This window comes from Diceros bicornis, unplaced genomic scaffold (genome assembly GCF_020826845.1).
Source record: "Diceros bicornis minor isolate mBicDic1 unplaced genomic scaffold, mDicBic1.mat.cur scaffold_158_ctg1, whole genome shotgun sequence".
In the NCBI taxonomy this organism is placed as follows: domain Eukaryota; kingdom Metazoa; phylum Chordata; class Mammalia; order Perissodactyla; family Rhinocerotidae; genus Diceros; species Diceros bicornis.
Genome location: NW_026691064.1, coordinates 791,100 through 805,533, shown reverse-complemented (window position 1 = coordinate 805,533; position 14,434 = coordinate 791,100).

Sequence of the window (14,434 nt, the reverse complement as noted above, 5' to 3'; positions counted from 1 at the left end):
ACATTGTCTGATATAGCCAGGATGCTGGGGGGAATGGGGGAAGGGTGAAGTGATTGGGGGGAAGTGGGGGGTGACTGCTAAAGGGTATGAGGTTTTTTGGGGGATGATGAAAATTAAATTAATTAACTGTTTGTAGTGACAGTTGCACAATTCTCTGTGAATATACTAAAAACCACCGAATTGTAAACTTTAAATAAGTGAAATGTATGGTGTGTAAATTATACCTCAATAAAGCTGTTCTAAAAATAATGCATTTGCATTCTCAAGGAAGGAAATCATTTCACTAAGGGGAGTCAAAGTGTCTGCTGATGCTAAATTCTACAATAGTCTTCTGAGATGGGGCGTTTTTTCTGGGGCACTGACCAGCATGACGGTAATGTCTCCAACTGCTGCTATACTGTAAACACGGAAGCTCTTTTCATGTGGTAGTCCCTTGTGGCAACTTTTGATAAAATCCAAGGATACAACAAGGAACGCCACTTAGATTTTTGGGAGGGGAGGTTGAGAAGAAGGTACTAAGTCAGTGGTTCTTTGCTGTCTTCTGCTCTAACACACCTGAGAGGCCCATCAGCACCTGAGACTCACTGAGGCAGGGATTCTCCCTGGGCCTGGAAGAAACTAAGCTGGGGAGGAGAGAGTCGGTGGTGGGAAACCACAACTCAAATATAATTCTGCATAATCTCGTCAGAGGACAAGTTGGCAGTATTACCCAAATTTACAGCAAGCATACTCTGACCCAGCATTTGCACATCTATCAAGTTATCTTATTATGCTCAGACATGTGAAACATAATTAAATAATAACATCGAAAAAGGAATCCAACTATTCTAAAGTGAGTCAGCACACTTTTTTATTTTTACCGCACTTAAGTTATGAAAATGTGCTCATTTCACTCTTGATCTTCAATTCTATATTGATCACATAAAAACGACACCACGCTGAGTTTTGTATAAATTCACCCACGTATAATATTTACTAAAAAAAAGAAAAAAATTACACCTCATTTTCCATAGCTTTTTAGGTACTGCTTTTAGACAGTGAATAATTCTGAAAAACAGAACAGGGAGTTAACCACAAAAATGCTTATAAATTTCTTTGCAGTTTTGGGAATGTTTCTCATTATATTTCTATTTGAGGGTAACTTCAGGGCACATGTGCAATGTTATCCAACAGGCAAAATCACCAAAGGTGTTTATAGTAACACTTGGAAGATGTTTTTAATAATAATAAAAGTGATATTAAAAATAGAATAACAAAAAAAGGAGGAGCAGCCCCAGAAGCCACTGCTGCCTCTGCAACAGCAGCCCTAGCAACACTCACACAGAACTGACTACATCCCTGGCAGTATGTCACATGTATTAATTCATTAATCGTCACAACAACTTTATCATTTTACAGATGATGAAATGGAGGTACTGAGTGGTTAAGCAACTTGCACATGGCTGGTAAATGACAGAGCTTAGATTCCAACACAGGCAGTCTCTCTCTGGAGTCGGGGTTCTAAACCACATACAATTCTGTCCTTTGAGAACACTGACATTCTATACAATACAGATGGAAGAGACACCAGGAGGAAGAAACAATAAACAAACAATTTAGACCTTGATATGTTATACTTTCCTACCCAAATCAGGGAGCATATTACAGAACATTCTTCTCTCTGAAAAAAAATATACTTTTGCAAAATTTAAAACAAACCAATACAGGCTTAATTATGGCAAATATCAACATATAATTCCAATTTATTACTATCATTTTAGCTCATGATGCAAGGTTGACCATGATAGTCTAAATAGCAGCAAATTGTTTCCCTATTTCATTTGTCTGATCATTGAGATGTGGAAAAATTTCCACTACCAACAAGCATTTTACATAATTGATGTTTCACTGTCATTCTATAGAAATGAAATTCTATCTTTATTATTTTGTTATTTATAAATGATGACAGATAAATTAAGAAATCTTTATATCCTTGGAAAGCATAAATGCTAACGTATCAAAATTGATATGAATCAAATAGTTAACCAAGTCTTTTGAAAGTTTATTTCTTTGTACTTCCTTCTTATTTCTCTCTTTGTACTGCACCTGCGTATCTAGCCTGATGTTCCCCCACTTATACCATGTGCTTGTCTATGTCTCCACGGGCTGTATGCTTCTCACTCATAGCTGTACCCCACTACCTAGCACAGCATCTGGCATACAGCAGGTACTCAAGAGACTTATTAACCAAAATAATAAATTGGTGAGTTAACAAATTTGGAAACATTAATTGCCATAATCATTACTTTAATTTCCATAGAGGTAAAAGCGACAGGTATTTTAAAAGGTCAAGTTAACAGACATACATTTTTTTCACTGCACTGATTTTTATCACTCAGGAGGCAAAAACGGAGCTCCTCATTGCGCTAATTCCGTGACAGCAGCTTTCTGGCGAAGTGTGAGAAGCCTGAAAGAACTTACACCCAACCAACTACAGAATTGCTAAAGGGAAAATGAGACAACAGGAGAAAAGAGCAATTGGCTTTCTACATTTCACAATACAGTACCAAAGCTCACAGAAAATCAAGCATTTCTATAAATAGGAGTAGCTGTCTTTAAATCCTTAGAAGACAGATTAGGTTCATTAATATTTGCACTTTTTTATGCATAGAAAGGCTTATAAAACATACCCTGGGTTCACCTCTAACAATAATTATTGAGGGTAAAAAGAAAATATTAAGGAGAATTTTTGTTTCTTTAATGAAATGACAATTTAAAGGAAATTTAACAGAGTAATTTTTTATCATGACACCAAAATCACATAGGACACACTAAAACAGGCTCAGCAGCTAATTCATGGAGTAAAATTCTGTGCTGCAAAGCCTGGTTGATTCTCAGGGGCAGGGACACATATTAGCAACACATGTATTAAGAAATGAGCTATGAAGAAAAAGAAAATGTAGATCTTCAACCGAATACATTGTACCAAAAAATTTCAAATGTATAATATATGTTTTTAACTCAATTGATTAACAGTGATGAACTTTCAAAGATTAAATGTTAAATTCTATGGCAAAAAGTTAAATAGAAAAACAATGAAACACCTGAATATATAAAGACTTTAAATTTCATTCATCGAAAAACAGAACAAGCAAAGTTTAGAGGCAAACAAACTAGGAAAACGTCAGAGAGATTTAGTATACCTAACATATGAAACATTTATGTAGACTGATAAGAAAAATCGTAAAACCAAGGTTAAATGCGCAAAGCAGATATCCAGACAATTCACAGAGGATACAGAAATGACTAAGAAATATGTTTTTAACAATCAGCATGTAAATGAAAACAGGATACAAATTAATTCTTATTAGGTTACCAAAGTTTTTATTTTTAATAAGCATATTTACTGCCACAAAGGTTACAGGTGACGCAAGCACCTCGAAGACTCCTGAATAAATCAATCAAGTCTCTGTCAGTCCCGGGCTGGGTGACCTCGGGTGAGGTGCTGAGCTCTTCGGAGTTTCAGTTATGACACAGAGTACCCATCTCATAGAGGAGTTAGGAGGATTACTTAGGACATTATTTGTAAAGGGTAGAGCACAGAATCTGACACATTTTAAGGCAGGTATTATTATTAGCATTTCTGGGAAATAGTTTGACAATATGTATGCAGTCTTCTCGAACTCTAGGCATCACTGCTTTCATATTCAATGTCACTAAGATATTTGAGGGTGGAATCATAAATTTTTTATACAAGTTTTCTAGACCTAGTAGCAATTCAACTAAAAATTTCAGTTTCAAGAAAGCTAGTCATTTATACAATAAGCTAAAAGAAGAAAATCTTCCTACGTGAAGCTTTTCAAGTAATACTGTATTACATGTGCTCTCAAGATGTTTATAATGCCCACTGCACAGAAATCCCATTATAGGTCACTATCAATCACAAGGATACCATGAAAAGGATAACAAAAGTGCTCAGAAATTGATGTCTTTCTGCTTGAAGTTTCCTGAAGTGTAACAGATGGGAAATCTTTCAGCAACCACAATTTATAACTATATCTGTACTCTTATCTATTCATTTTACCTTTACTGATCAGTAACAAAACACGTGCTATACTGAGCAATAAAATTAAGTCAACTGCATTTGAAGTCAACGGACCAACGAAAATCAAGACCTCAGTTTCGTATGACCTCATGCACACTAGGGGTGTGATCACTGATTTACTTTAACTTTTAAAAGCATTAAATTTCCAGGCTTAATAAGTGGCTTTTATATTTGAGGTCAATTGGGCAAGAAATATCATGAATGAAATCAAATGCAAATGGACTTATCTTAGTTACAAACACTGGAATTAGGAAGCAGTATATCAGAATAAGTAGGCTGCCCTCAGAGGACAGAAATATTTCCTAGATTGTCACATTCCTTTCTTGCTGTAGAGCTACTGGATATCACAGTGACTAGCACAGAGCAGGCCTCTACAAATAGTAGCTGAATCATCAAGCAGATGAATGGTTATGGAGCAACTAGGCAAGCATTCTCTTCCTGTGATGTTTTGTGGCAATGAGAGTACTAGCAAGGAGGGCCCAGGAGCATCCTGAGTTGCCTGGTTAACAAGAACTATGCAACATATTTTCACAAAACCATATCCTAAACGGTGGCTGAGAGAGGGAGGGAGGGTAGAAGGGCAGGAAGTAGAAGAACCATTGAAGTATGTAGTTGTCCCACAGTCAATGCTTTATGTATATTTCCTCATCAGTTAATCTTTCTGACATAAAAATAAAGAAACTGATGATCACAGAAGGTAAGAAAATTCTTCAAGTCATATAAATAGTAAGTAGTAGAACTTATATTCAAACGATGAACTGCCTAGTTCCTAAGTTTAGGACCCCAAAACTCTTGATCTTTCCACTACAGTCAAAGAAAAACATGAAGAAAAGGAAAAAAGGAAGAGAAACTAGGGGAGAAGGAAGTGGAGGAAAAAGACGATAATGTCAGAGAAATAATCTATATCACATGGCTACAAGTTTGCTAGGTATTAATACTCATTTAAAATATAGTCTAGTGGAAAATAAATTGAGTTTGAAACAATGACTTACCAAAGAACTTTAGGTACCCAAGAAATTAAGTTGGGAACTTTATATGTACATAACACTTTGGATATTTTAAAGTACTTTTATATCCATTTTATCACTTTAAAAGTCTCTGAATAAAACTCCCAGGAAATTAAATAACATTCATGCCAAAAAGACAAAAAGTCTTCACAAAACTCAAGAAAAATTTCATTCACCTGAATATTTTGGGAGTTTGTGTATATTGGAGAGAAAGGTGTACTTATTAAAATTACTCAATAATTCAAGCTTAATCAAAGAACATGACTGACTTTAACTCCTGATGTTTACTAATAATGTTTTCAAAGTATCCATTCTAAAAAAATCCTTCTATTCACCTGTCTTAAGTTATACAGTATATAAAGCTCTAATCTTTAACGATTTGGGATCTTACAGTAGGACCTACATGAAGGTCATCACTGTCAATGTCCTACGTACAGAGAAAGGAAAGTCAGTTGCATGTATATTGAAAAGACAAGATAAAATCTAGAAGTCAGATATTTTTTAAAGCTAAACAACTGATATGTTAGTTTCTCTTTTTAGAAAATACTAAGAAAACATATTAAAGTTAAGTAATGGCTTTGGGAAAGTTTTAGAGTAAAGTTGTCATTAACCTTATGTTATCTTACATTTCCCTACTTTTCTTAACCTCAGAAAAGAAATGCAATCCAAAGAACTTTTATGTGATAAATACTTTTACAGTTATTTTTGCAAAGAACTCAAAAAGTACACTGCTTTCTACAGACTGATCATCTCTTACATGGATAGTTTCTAAACTTCCAAATTTAAATAACAATTGTAGGTATAACAAATGATCACTTTATTCTAAGACAAGACAAATGTATCTTAAAATATGTCTCTGGTTTAAAATAAACATGTTTACAATTTATTCACCCATTTTATAGCAAACACTGATATTCTAAAAGTCTAAATTTTCTAAAGAAAATAAAAGAAATACTGTAATAATTAACTATTTTCTAAGAACACAGTGGGTAGGTCAAGCCTTCGGCCAGGAAACACCATATTGAGTCTTTTTGCTCTAACAGTGGAATACAAGTCACATAGTTTTGTTGTATAATTATTCACTAAGGCACACACAGAACAAAATATTCTTAGTGGATTTCACTGGATACAAACTGGCCTGAATTAGTAAAAGTCATATATTCCAGAATATTTTTAAAGATTTACTGTTCTATTATTTTCACATAACTCCAATCAATTAACTGTCCATAAAATGTTGCCAAGCAGATATCCAACTGAGGCTTCTTTAATGAATAAATAAGCCTTTGTTGGTAAATGTGGCGTCTAGAATGCTGATTAACGTCCACAGAAGTGTGTTGGTTCTTGGAGCAAGTATACAATAGCTAAGAGTGAGTTGTCAACCAGAAGACACACAGCTAGGTAAGAGTGCTAAAGAATATGCAGCATCTCTTTCTCAGGGAAGACAAGCATGTTGTTTCTTAGTTTGCAACACACCCTCTGCATGTTCTCTACTGCCTTTGTAGAAGCTCAGCAGGGAAGAAAAGAAACTGACTCTTTCTTTGAAGGCTCTTTCTTCTTTTTGATCGTGAAACAGATCAAGGCATGACCTACACTATTTCTGTTCACTCTGGTCTTAAGATAAGAAAATGGTATCTAAACTCAAAATCTGTCTACACTGAATACATTAATTTTGGAGTAAAGAAGGTCCAATGCTTTTTTACTGATTGATATTGTTTTCAATTTTTTTCTTTTTTTTTAAAGCTCAATTTGCTTATGTAGAGTATAGTCAATTCTGCATTCCCAATTCACTAGGCTTCTCAATTTTATCCACAGGCTTTGCTCAAATAGCACTTTTTCTCACTGTATCAAGCTCAGGCTGAATATACAGCAAGAAGCAGAATGAAGAAGGTTTAGATCTCAAATCCCATATCCCAGGCACCAGTTTTCAGCCTCTGAATCACAGAAAAACTTCGTTATGCTCGTTTGTAATTTCCAAGTATAGTACTTAGGATTCTGATGTTAAAATTCTTGTCCTTAGGTAGGTTAGCTACTCCTCTACTATAATATGTTTTATTTAGCTGTGAGTATCAACAAGGCTTCTTCATATTCATGTTAGTGAGAAGGAAATAACATTCTACCCAGAGATAACCTTACCAACTAGGCTTGATTCTAAGAACACTACTTCATCTATATATATTTGTCTGTTGGAAAATCTAAATGCAAAACCTGTATAAATAATATCAACTCCTTATTAAAAAGCTGCCCTTTTAAAGGAAGAAAATTTTTCTACAGGTTTTAAAATTAGCATTAAGTTTATATGGAGACCCAGAAAATACAGTTAGGAAAAGAACAAACTGGAAACAGCATTAAGTTAATTTTCTCTTCTTTGGTTAGCTTCTATTTGCCCTTATATATCATCTGTGTAAAGCTTGAATTGGAAATCTGGACTTTGAAACATTCTTCCCTAATGGAATGGAAAAAAAAGAAACCAAAGACAATAACTCCTACAGCACAAATTTAGCATTTATGCAGTAGTACTGGGGACAACAAAGACAACAACAGTATTTCACATAGCAAGCAGTTCTTTTAGTACAGGTACAGTATTCACGATCAGCCTGTTTCATAATCTTTTTGTCATAAAGGAATTCTGCCTCTAATAAGATAGCCTTTTTGATGGAAATGCTAATAATATTTTAAATTTTAGCAAGGAATCGCACAGGAAGAGGCATAATAGTTCTTTGTGTTCGTTAAATTAGCCTTCATTTCAATGTGTCCAAAGAGTACTTTTATTCAGCTGAAGTTTTAGGAAAAGCTAAAGAATAATTCTTCAAAGAATTATGAATAATGCTCCCGTTAAGCCTCTAGCAAACTGAGTAAATTGCCAATGTGTATTTACCGGAAAGAAGAAAACTCTGGGATAACCAATTCCTTTTGGCAAGTGGTTTACTAAAGCTATGACCAAACATGATTGCTATATTAAATCAGAATTTTATTACATTATATAAAAGTAACTCAAAGTTCCCATAGGCTTCTGTTAGAAACCTATCCACTAAGCTGAATGCAGCCCTCTAAATGATAATGGTACCCACACTATCTGACTTTCTTCCCAGAAACCGTCCATCATCATTCAGTGAAACAGACATATTAATATACCTTTACATACTAAGAAACTCCCCCAAGACCTCTTAGCAGCATGAAACGCCAGGCAAACACAAGAAAAATGTCTGCAAAGACCTACTTCTTCTTTTTTTTTTTTTTTTTGGTGAGGAAGATTAGCCCTGAGCTAACATCTGTTGCCAATCCTCCTCATTTTGCTGAGGAAGATTGGCCCTGGGCTAACATCCATGCCCATCTTCCTCTACTTTATATGTGGGATGCCTGTCACAGCATGGCTTGATGAGCAGTGAGTAGGTCCACACCTGGGATCCAAACCTGCAAACCCCAGGCCACCGAAGAGGAGTGTGTGAACTTAACCACTAATACACTGGGCCAGCCCCTGACATACTTATTTCTAACGACTTGATAACAAGAGATAACATTGTTCCCAACCTTCTCCACTTACCCAGGAGTTTTGCGATGATATAAAGGGCTTGTCCCCAAAGAAACAGTTTTCCATCACGGCCACAGTTGCTAGGAAATCGCTTCTGACTACCAGGGTTTCTTTTTCAGATTCTACAAAATCAGCTGGCACATAGTAGTGCTTTGGTACAACAGGATAACCTATGGAGTTTAAAAATAAATATTTAAAATATAACGAATCAGTGTCCTTCCCAAATTTTCTCTTCAAGAAATTGCAATAACTAGAAGGGAGAGAGAAAGGTTGTAGAGGAGGTAACAGATTTGATAGACTACAGAAAATTGGATATTTTGGCTCCTTTCAGAAATTGCAAGTGCAAAATGCGGAAAAAGCTTCTTGACTTTAAAACACTAATTTGACAGCATATGTTACGCTTTAGCCAACAATGTTAACATATCTCCTTTAACAACATTTAATTTTAACACCTTTAAATGAACCAACAAATATACAGTACGCAAATATTTAGAGCCATTGAAGAAGCTATTTTTAATAGGATTAGTCTATGGAAGTTTTACAAATGAGATACTGTATAATCTTAAATGAAGAATTATAACCCTGAGCCATTGCTTAGAGGGAAGAAATCCTCATTTTAATCATTAAACCCATTATCTACCATTCAATATCACTGAAGAGAAAAAATCCATCATACCCTGTGAGCAAACTGTTTAAAAATATTCCTTGGTGAAACTAAAAATTATTATTTAAAGACTAGAATCTCTGTGGATGATGTAAAGGGGGAAAAAAACCCAATTCCAGTAGAGTGCTACAGAAGACTTTTTGCAATATCAGCCCATAGTAAACTTAATTTCCCTCATTTCCCTAAAATTTGCTTCCTTCTTCATGCATCAATCAATCACGATGTTTGTGTCTAAAACTAGTAAAAAGGTCTATGATTCACAGGGAATAGTTTGAACACCACTCTCTGAATGTGATGAAGCCTAAAGTGTGGTACACTAAACCACCACCTCAAGGCATCAATGATTTACCACTGAGTACTAAAAGATCTCATTCGAGGGATTTTAAATATCATATGCATTACCACACGCATTACATTATTTCTCACATTGCACAAGTAATTATTTGGAGCATAAAGACATAAATAAATTAATTAATTTTTATTTCAAATTCAATGTTTATCCATAAACATTTCACTACTTTAACATTACAAGTATTTTAAAGGGTGAGTACATACTGTGAAGTATTTAGGGTACTTGTGGAAAACCCTAAAGAATATCACAAACTTCATGTGAGATAGGAACAGGGCTCAGTGCTGTAACCGCCAGTTCATGCATTGTGCCCATAAGCCATCCATTTTCACCAACAAATCGTATATACATATTTGTTTTTGTGAGGAAGATCGGCCCTGAGCTAACATCTGCCAATCCTCCTCTTTTTCTTGCTGAGGAAGACTGGCCCTGGGCTACCATCCGTGCCCATCTTCCTCCACTTTATATGGGACACTGCCACAGCATGGCTTGACAAGCAGTGTGTCGGTGCACGCCTGGGATCCGAACCGGTGAGCCTCCGGCCGCTGCAGTGGAGCGCGCACACTTAACCGCTTGCGCCGCTGGGCCAGCCCCAACAAATCATAATTTTTAACTTCCAGATAAATATGTTTTCAAAGATGTTCACTTATGAGAACATATTCTCATTTTATTAATACTTCCAAACCCCAAAGATATTTGGAACTTCTCCTTTGGAATTCCTTTGATAACTAGTTTTCTAGTCATACAGAAAAATCAGTTATGTTCTTTTATGGGCCCTGACAGTGTTTAACTGCAACCAACATACTACTCATAAGATGGGGCCTTTTGACCATTTCTAAAATATTAAACCCATCCTCAAAGGATGACATTTTAGCATCACAGCAGACATTCAAAATAACATGCTAAAAGCCCTAGAAGCAACTCCAAAGAGGAGGCCAGAATGTTCTTGACAATGGTAGTACCTTTAGGCTAGGACAGAGCCTTTAGCTGGCCCTCTGGAGGGGGCAGCAGTCACCTGAACATACCATTTCTGGTGACCTGAATACAAATCAGTCATTTTATATTATTGCCACACTACACAGAGTGGAGTTACACAGTAGATAACAGATGAAGAACCCGGGCCTATCCAGTGAACTATTTTCCAATTACTACAGCCATGACGACCTAAATTCGTCTCCATCCTTGTATTGCCTAATGAACTCCTTTTATAAAAACAAATTTATTATAGCAAATTAATAAATTATTCTTTCTAATTCATTCAAGATCTCATTCATTTTTTTCAATTTAAATAAACTGTTCTGTTTAAAAAGCAATCATTTACGCTTTTCAAAGGAATGTGAAGGAAATATCAGGAGGAAGAATTTCTTGAAAAACAAGCCAACTATACCGTCTGTGGTCTGATGAAGCACTGGAGTCAGAAGGTCCTGATATTCCTTTACTTGGTTGGGATTTTGCCTCTAAAAACTCCTAAAACGTAAAATATAAAATCCAACAGCATCTGAGCTCAATAAGCACCACAGAAATTTTACCTTAGGAAAATCTATTAGCCCAGTTATAATTATTTTGGTAATTTCTACATAAATGATAAAAATAAAATTGAAAAAGGTAATGCAAACGTGCGTGATATTTTTTCAGGAAATTGATTTTAGAAGGTCATGTTAGCATTTAGAATCGAAAACAGAATTTTAATTGAAATATCTCTATTTATATGTGTAAATATTATAGATATTCACAATGTTACGAATTATGGTATTCGTGATTTCTATTCATAAAAAAACTTCTTTGCAAATATGAAAATATGTTTGCATCATTTTTTAAATAAAGTATTTCTTTAATTCTTTAAATTCTTTTACAGAAAATGATTTAATATTCACTCAGAAAGCAGAAGAGTAGCGTACAAAAATGCAGAGCAGTTAACATCACTGTGTGCAGTCTATTTTGCTAGCTGAAAGGAGTCATATTTCATTTTTCTCTTCTTTAAACCACTTATATCCTATAGCTTAAATTTCAGGAGGAAAGCTCACTTACCATCAATCATCATGTAAAGGAAAAATATGGGAAATTCACACTCAATGCCATCAAATAGCTAAAACAAAAATAAAATATTAAAAATTTCACTAAATTAATTAGAAAATTATATTAATTAGAATAATTATAGTTAGGATGTACATAAAAGATTCATTTATAGTAATAACAAAATTGGACTGATTTATAAGTAGTTTCATTGTTCTTTTTTAAAAATTTTTCTCAGAACTCTTATTATTCAAACGCTCATTCATTTAATCCATCACACACAGTAGTCATTCATTCAATAAGCATTTGCTAAGTACTCAGCAATGCCTGGCACCAACTAGACAGAGGGCTGTGAAGACAAAAAGACAGAGAAGCTGCCCTCAAGAGCTCACAGCCTAGGGGAGAGGCAGGCACGTAAACGAACAACTGTAGCACCCGATGAAATCTACATACGTGATATACCAGAAACACAGGGAATGAAAGACCCAAGTCTGCCTAGGGGGTCAGGGAAGGGTGTATAGGAAAAGAGATGCTTCAGCTAATGCTTGATGGATTTCTCCAGGGAGATGAGCTAAGGGAACTCCACACAGAGAAACAAAAGTATAAACTACAGATGCATGGAAGCACAAAGTTTCTTAAAGAAACTACCACCAATTCAGTATTTCTGGAACAAGCAAGGAAGAAATAGTGAAAGCTGAAGCCCAACAGGTGGGCCAGGCCAGCCAGATCAAGAAGAGCCTGGCAGGTCATGCTAAGAGACTAAGACTTTGATCTGGAGGCGACACAGAACCACTGTTGAATACTGAGCAGGATCAGATTTATTCATTAGATTTACTTGCTAGATGGACAGCAGGCAGTGTTGAAGAGAGTTTTAGGGCAAGAAATGAGACCAATTGGAAGGCTGCTGGGAATAATCCAAAGAGAAAAGACGATAGCCTAAACCAAGGTTTTTCCACTTCAGCATTTATTGACATTTTGGGCAAAATAATTCTTGGTTGTAGGGGCTATCCTGTGCATTGCAGGATGTTGGTAGAATCCCTGGCCTCTACCTCCAGATGCCAGTAGCACCCACCAAGTGGTGACAATGAAAAAATGTCTGCAGATATTGTCAAAGGCCCCCGGGAGAGCAAAACTGTTCTTTGTTATGAACCACTAGCCTAAACCAAGGAGTTAATAGAGAGGAAGGTTAAATCTGTCAGCCTTGGTGAGTGACAACGAGGGGTGAGTGAGAATGAAGTGCCTAGGATGACTCTCAGGTTTGCGACCTGGGCAGAAGAGCGGGAGACGCACATAAGCAGACTGCAGGGCATCCAAGGGAGGACGTCCAGAAGGCAGGTGGATACATGGTAGGGCACTCCTGGGGAGAAGTATGAGTTAGGGACAGAGACACTAAAGTTAACAGTGATAGCTATGATTGCATGAATAGCAGAAGAGTAAGGATGGAACCCAGGAGAAGAGTAATATTTAAGAGGTGGAAGAAGAGGAACCTGCAGAGGAGACTAACAAAGACAGTGAGAGAAGTAAGCAGAGTCAGGAAGAGAATGGGGTCACAGAAAACGTTCCAAGTAAGAGAACTCAGTTAAGACACCCAAATGCCAAGGAAATAAGTGAAATAAGGCCAGAAAAGCATCCACTATGACCCAGTGACCTAAACTGACTGAAGCCAGCACAGCTACCGGAAGTACTGGGAAGAGGAGCAGGGTTATAAGGTGAAGGAGTGAGTAGAGGCAAACGAGGTACTACACCTAGAATGGACCATGCTTTTCAGAAGTGTAGCCACAAAGAGAGAGGCGATGGGAGGCAGACAGGGGTGAGTGGTGAGGGAGAGTTTTTGCTTGTTTTTTTAATGATGAACTTCATTGTGTTTATGTGAAGAAAAAGAAGCTGATTTGAGTTGGGGAAGCAAAACAGCGGGAAGGAAGAAGTAGGGAAGATGAGGAGACAAAAAGAAAGAGATAAAAACAGACACCTATCTATCAGGGAAGAAGACAAATGATACACCAAGAATCCTAGGAACTAAAAGAGAACAGGATGAGGTGTACATATGGAGGGTTAGCCTTAGAATGAAGAACAGACAGCAACTTCTGGGAGACAAGAGAGATGGAGGTAAGTATGGATGAAGGATAGATGCAGTGGAGGAGGCCAAACAGAAATGTAAGGCTAACAAGTAGAAAGTGAGAAGTCAAGTCTGGGAACTTGAGTACAAATGGAAAAAATTTTGAGAAGCTTATAAGAGGAGTCCCTGGCAGGGTCACATAGCAGAACTAACAAGCAGTGAAAGCAATGATGAGAACTGAACCAAGATGGATGTCCTAAATCCGGGGTGGCATCTATCCACACTGCTGTGGCCTTTCTCAGTGGTGCTCAGCAATAGGTGGGAAATAGAGAGAGCCTGCTGGACTGATCCAAACTTGAAAGTATGCAGGGTGGTAGTTACAGGGGGTCCAGTTCAAATGTAAGTGCTGTAAATCAGCACAGGAAAGGTATTAAATAGAAAAGAAACATCTCAAGGTGTTTAAGAGATAAACGGATCTTTTGGCTTAATCTAACAGACTGCTGTAAGGTTTCAAAGATGTACACAATACAATGGCTCCTAATGCTCCCAAATGATAGTCAGTTGTGAAATTAAATAAAATGATAAATAGTGTGTCTCGCTGTTCTGCAAAACTAAATGTATACTAAATTTTAAAAGAGTATTTAATTGTCAAACAAATTACAAGGTACCATGCTGCCTGGACATTTTTTATATACAGATTCATGGGATTTTCCCTATCTTCAGTGAATGAGT